Raw genomic sequence first — 6,000 nt, 5'->3', positions numbered from 1 at the left:
ATGAACCCCCTTCCTGGGCCATACATTTTTTTTAAAAAAATCTCCAGTGACCTACTTTATCCTCTCTGCCTTTTTCTTAATTCTTAGAAATGGCTCCATTCCAGATTTTGCCCATCAAGGCAAATTAATTGGAGTCAATCCTAATTTGCTCTCTATCGCTGCTTAGGCAGAAGATTAAATGCTTTGTAGACATTATCCCTTTCTCTGTCCCCTTGTCTCTTCACTGAGGGACAACCTCTTTCTGAACTGGAAAGGATTGTGGATGCTAGACTGGAATGGGGTGAGGGGGAGGGAGGATAAAGGGAGAGGATGATGCTCTGATTCAGAATTGGTAGTTGTGGGGAGGAGAGAGAGAGCGGCTGTGCCATGGCTATTATTCAGAGATTAGGCACCAGATGGGGAGCCTATTCCGGGCAGCTGTGTGACAGCAGTTAGTAAACACAGTAAAAAGGTGAAGGCCAAGGCTGTTCCTCCGAATTACAGTGAATTACAAATTATACTTGGAATGCTTTCCAGCACCACCAGCTCTTCGGAGGATAGGCTAAATTCAAGGATAAACAAATGAATATCAGTGTCACATATTTGCACATATATCAAGTTCACATCATCCAATGTTAGATATATATATATATATATGTCTTTTTCTTTTTCGTAGGCTTTTATGTGCATATTCTTTCTAGCCAGGTTTTACCTATGTAAATTAAGTTGTTCTGCAGCCCTGGTTCTGTGAAATCTCATTCACAAGCTTCTGGGCTTTTTTTCTGTTGACAAACTGCGACTCTGTGTTGCTCTCTGGGAGACTCAGATAGCTATTTCTGCCTTTTAAGGCGTTGTCAGTGAGCCACACCCTCTTCTCAAGTATCCTCCCTGTAAAGGTACAATATATATATATCTCCCAAAGGGCAGCACAGAGTCTGATGTCTGTCAGCAAGAAACAAAAAGCCCAGAAATGTGTGAATGAGATTTCACAGAACCAGGGCTGTATAACATCGTAGCTTACGTAGGTAAAACCTGGCTAGAAAGAATATGCATATATATATATATATATATATATATATATATATATATATATATATATATATATATATATATTTATAGGAACCAATCTGAGTCACACACCGGGACCAGAGATTTAGTCTTCTGAATGGTTGGGCTCTAGCTAGGGCTCGTTGCTAGATTTCCCTAGTGAGGAAAATCCTCACATCCTAGTCAACACTTCTTTACCCTCCTTCCACTGGGAAGGAGATACAGAAGCATAGCCAGCTGCACAAACAGGCTGAAGAACAGTTTTTATCCGTGGGCTGTCAGACTCCTGAATGCGAAATAATATCATAACTACATAGTACGAAGGACTTGCAGGGCGGTGCAACATGGGGTGAAATCCAGCAGGTTCTGGAGAACCAGTAGCAGAAATTTTGAGTAGTTCAGGGAACCAGCAAATGCCACCTCTGGCTGGCCCCAGAGTGGGGTGGGAATGGAGATTTTGCAATATCCTTCCCCCAGGAGTGGGATGGGAATGGGGATTTTGCAGTATCCTTCCCCTGCCACGCCCACAAAGCCACATCACACCACGCCCACCAAGCAACGCCCACAGAACCGGTAGTAAAAAAAAATTGGATTTCTCCACTGGTGCAACATGTTCACACTGGTGCAATAGGAGTGGGGTTCTGTTAATATGATTTATCGGGTTAGGGATTTTCTGTCTTCACTGTGAATTGTATTGTGTTGGGGGGCGGGTGCACTGAGGGAGCTCAACCAATCTCATTGTACATATGTTGTGCACTGATAATAAAGATTTGAATTGGTGGAGAGAAGTTCCCGGAGGACGGGCTCCAACATTTTATTTATTCTATTTTATTTTTATTTTTTATTGTTTCTGTATAAATAAGTTGTTGATTACAATCTTTTAAGATATTGGTTCAGATATGTAGTATATAACATACAAAATAACGCAGAAACTGTCATGGGTAGCATATTCAGAACTGTAAAAAACAACTGGTGCTTTGGGATAATTAACATCCTGGTCCTTTTGCTCCTGTTCTCCAGGTCTTATTACCTAATTTGAAGTCCAAGATACAAATCACTTACAGCCAAGTGTTACTGCAATATTAGCCAATTTGGTTGAGTTTTCCTATTTGGCTATTCTTATAATCGTTTACCAATCCCTTGAGCTAATACTACTGGAGCTACTCATGGTTTGGTCCTGCTGAGGTTACTAGATAATTTGCTCCCGAGAGCCTAAGACTTTCCATCATTTATTTTCTGCAACATCTCTCGATATTTGGCCTTAGTTGTATGAGACAGCAGAAAAATCTACTTTTGCAGGACACTGGGGAGAAAAAAGGAATAGGACGAGATGTTCCATCGTAATTATCTCCGGTCGTTCCGTTTGAGAAATAGATGCGGCTTTATATATATATATATCAGTGGGTGAAAGTGGGCCCTTGTGCAAGATAAGAGCCCTGGAAAACCTTTCAGGATTGATGTAAACATACCAACTGTATAAGAAGCCTTATTCGAGTTATGTCTGTCTGTATGTCTCTGTGTATGTCTGTGCAATACCACACAGTTCTTAATTTAAGTTTTGGGGAGACTTAATATTTCACCTATGTGTCCCTATTTCAGTGGTGAAATGTAAAATTTGTTCCTACCGGTTCTGTGGGCTTGGCTTGGTGGGGGGGTAATGTGACTTGGTGGGCATGGGCAACTTTTTTTTTTTTTATGTTTAAAAGCATTTCTTCTACAACCTCTTTGGCCGAAACACTACACAAATTGGAAGAAAGAAATATGCCACAAGAATCATCTTACACAGGTACCTCCTCCTCTCTCCCCAAAACCATTTTTAAAAAATGTCTGAAGGGGGCAGAAGCGAATCTGGCAAAAAGCGGTGTTTTGCGACAAAGACTCTGAAACTCATCGTTTTATTATAAGCTGCCTGGAGTCACTCAGGAGAGATGGGCAGTGCAGAAATGTGATGAATAAAGAAATAAAATACTTTTTATAGAGGCAGCCAATAAAAGCTTTCTACAGCATCAATACGTATTCCCAGCCTTTTTTTTTTAGAAGATATGGTATCACTGGGATTACAAACTGCTTTTTTACTAATTATCATGAGAATATTGGAGTATATTAAAGGCATTTTTCCAGCGATGCCACATGAGACTCTGATGTTTCTATATTTTCCATATAGAAATTAACTGCATCAATTAACCGAAGGATATCAAACTGGAGTGTATGGGTGGAAAAAAAGCCTTACTCTCAATCAAAAGGATTTTAACAAGGAATTTAAACCAGGACAGGTGCCAACCTGATGCCAATGATCTTTGAAGGACAAATCAGGCAGTCTACATGTTAAAACATGTCTATTATCTGGGCATTGGAATTCGAAGAAATCAGAGGAAGGATTTCCATCATGAAGACTGTATGGCCACACATTTTTTTTTTTAAAAAAGAGATTTATTGGGCTAATAAATGGCATTTTCATAATATCACAGCATCCAAATTAAGTTTTTTTCCACACACAGTTGTTTTTGTTTTCATTCATTCATTCCATAGCTGCCTGTTTCACATTTGTGACTCTGGACCAGGAGTGAAATTCAAAATTTTTCCCTACCAGTTCTGTGCGCGTGGCTTGGTTGGCATGGCAGGGGAAGGATACTGCAAAATCTCCATTCCCACCAGACTCCAGGGGAAGGATACTGCAAAATCCCCATTCCCATCCCAGTCCTGGGGGAAGGATATTGCAAAATCTCCATTCCCACCCCACTCTGGGACCAGCCAGAGGTGGTATTTGCCGGTTCTCCGAACTACTCAAAATTTCCGCTACCGGTTCTCCAGAACCTGTTAGAACCTGCTGGATTTCACCCCCTGCTCTGGACGGTTTATTATTAAAACATAAACTATACTTCCCCAAAATAAAGCAACCATACAATAGCAATAGCAGTCGCACTTAGACTTATATACCGCTTCACAGTACTTTATAGTCCTCTCTAAGCGGTTTACAATTTTAGCATATTGCCCCCAACAATCTGGGTGAAACAATACAAATGTTTAAAAACAGTAGAAAAAACCCGTGTTCATCCACTCATTCTAAAATTGCAAGGGAGTTAAAGAACATGTGAGAGTTTTGAACTTTATAATTTGTTAGTTTATTTTAGCATGTTTGTTAGATGCTATACCCTGTTTTTCCTCTGGGAAGTCAGGGGTGTGTGTGGGGAGGGTGGGATAAGGGATGGGGGGGGGAAGTGGTCAATAGAGAAATGTTGTAGCAGAAGAAAGTATATTCTAAGAGTAGAATATAGGAGTTGCTCAGACACTAAAGGAGGAAAATATTTCACAGCAAAGAAGTTAGAAAGGAGAGAGGAGGAGGGGGTAGGAAGAGGAGAGGGAGGGTGAGGAATGGAAGAAAGGAGAGGAGGAAGGGAAGGGAAGGGGACAGGAGTAGGAGTGAAGGCGAGAAGGGGGGAAAGAAGAGAGAAGTGGGGGAAGGGAAAGGATGAGGTGGGAGAGGAGGCAGGAGAAAGGAGAGAAGAGGAGGGAGGGAAGGGAAAGAAAGGAGGAGAGGAAAAAGGTTTGTTGTGGAATGAGGGGGGAAAAGAAGAAGAGCAACTCCGAATGTAATTAAAATGTCTTATTTTAATGCTTTCTTTAAGGGAAACATGTATATGTAGGATTTCTTATGTATAACAAAATGTACAATTTCTATTATGTGGGGAAGGGGAAAGGGTGGGGGAGAGAAAATTGTTTGCATTTCTTATAAAACTTTTCAATAAAAATAAAATAAAATTGCAAGGTTTCTTTTAAAAGGGAAGAAGCAGAATCAGGTTTTCCAAAAAAAAAAAAGGCGTTTTTAAACAAACGTCCGTCAAAACGATGCAGAAAACTATTTGCAGATGGCTTAGGCAAGGGCAAAAAAGAAGAATGACAGCCCTCTACAGGCGGGGCTTAAGTTTCCCTAGCAACCGTCGCCAACCGTTCCTTCCTCTCCCTCGTTCCCCCCCTCTCTCTCTCTATGGACCAGGGAAAGTCCCGCCCCCGTCTCGGCTCCTCCAATCACAGCAGAGGAAAGCGGCCTGGTACCTAGCGTTGTGTATTTCCCCGAGCGCGCGCGCGTTGATGACGTCATGACGCCAGCGCCAGGCCAGAACCCCCTGTGGGCTTGGGCTGGACCCGGTGCCCTCCCGGCCGCGGGCTGAGGTGAGTCCGTTCGGGTCCGTGGCCCGGTGAGTTCCGACCCTCGCCCCGCTCCTCCTTCTTCGGCCGGCCTCGACGGGGTTGGGCTGGAAGGTCTCGGTCCTCCCGGGGCCTGCGCTTGTTTTCCCTCTGGTCCGCGTGCCAGGCCCGTTTTCGGTCGCCCCCTGGGAGAGAGTCTGGGCCTCCGTCAGGCAGGCCGTTTTCTGCCCCCGGGCAAGAGTTTTTCCACGGCCGGCAGCGAGAGGTCTGGGATAGGCAGCGCACGCGTTTTGGCAGCTTGGTTGCCCCCCAACCCGTTGTTGTTGGAGACCCCAGGACCCATAATTCCCAGATGGCCTGTTATCCCAACCCATCTGGAAAGGAAGTAGTACTTCAGGAGGCTGAGATATAGAGAGAGAGAGCTTCAGGGGGCAGGAGAGGAAATGCCAGTAAAGGAGAAAGGGTGAGGAGGGGTGGGTCCCCACTGGGGGGGAAAAAAAAAGACTATATTTAGCTTTTTTTTAAGATAGAGAAATCCTATTATCCTATTATAATCCTATTATTTGTACCCTATGACTACCATTAAGTGTTGGACCTTACGATTCTTGATGAACGTATCTTTTCTTTATGTACACTGAGAGCATATGCACCAAGACAGATTCCTTGTGTGTCCAATCACACTTGGCCAATCAAAAATTCTATTCTATTCTATTCTATTCTATTCTATTCTATTCTATTCTATTCTATTCTATTCTATTCTATTCTATTCTATTCTATTCTCTATCTATATACCATCTATATTTATTTATCTATATATCATCTCTCTAT

The sequence above is a fragment of the Pituophis catenifer genome, unplaced genomic scaffold, assembly GCF_029215685.1.
Source record: "Pituophis catenifer annectens isolate HBS135680 unplaced genomic scaffold, rPitCat1.0.hap2 SCAF_13, whole genome shotgun sequence".
NCBI lineage: Eukaryota > Metazoa > Chordata > Lepidosauria > Squamata > Colubridae > Pituophis > Pituophis catenifer.
The sequence above is the reverse complement of the archived record's forward strand: the minus strand, read 5'-3'. Positions refer to the sequence as shown.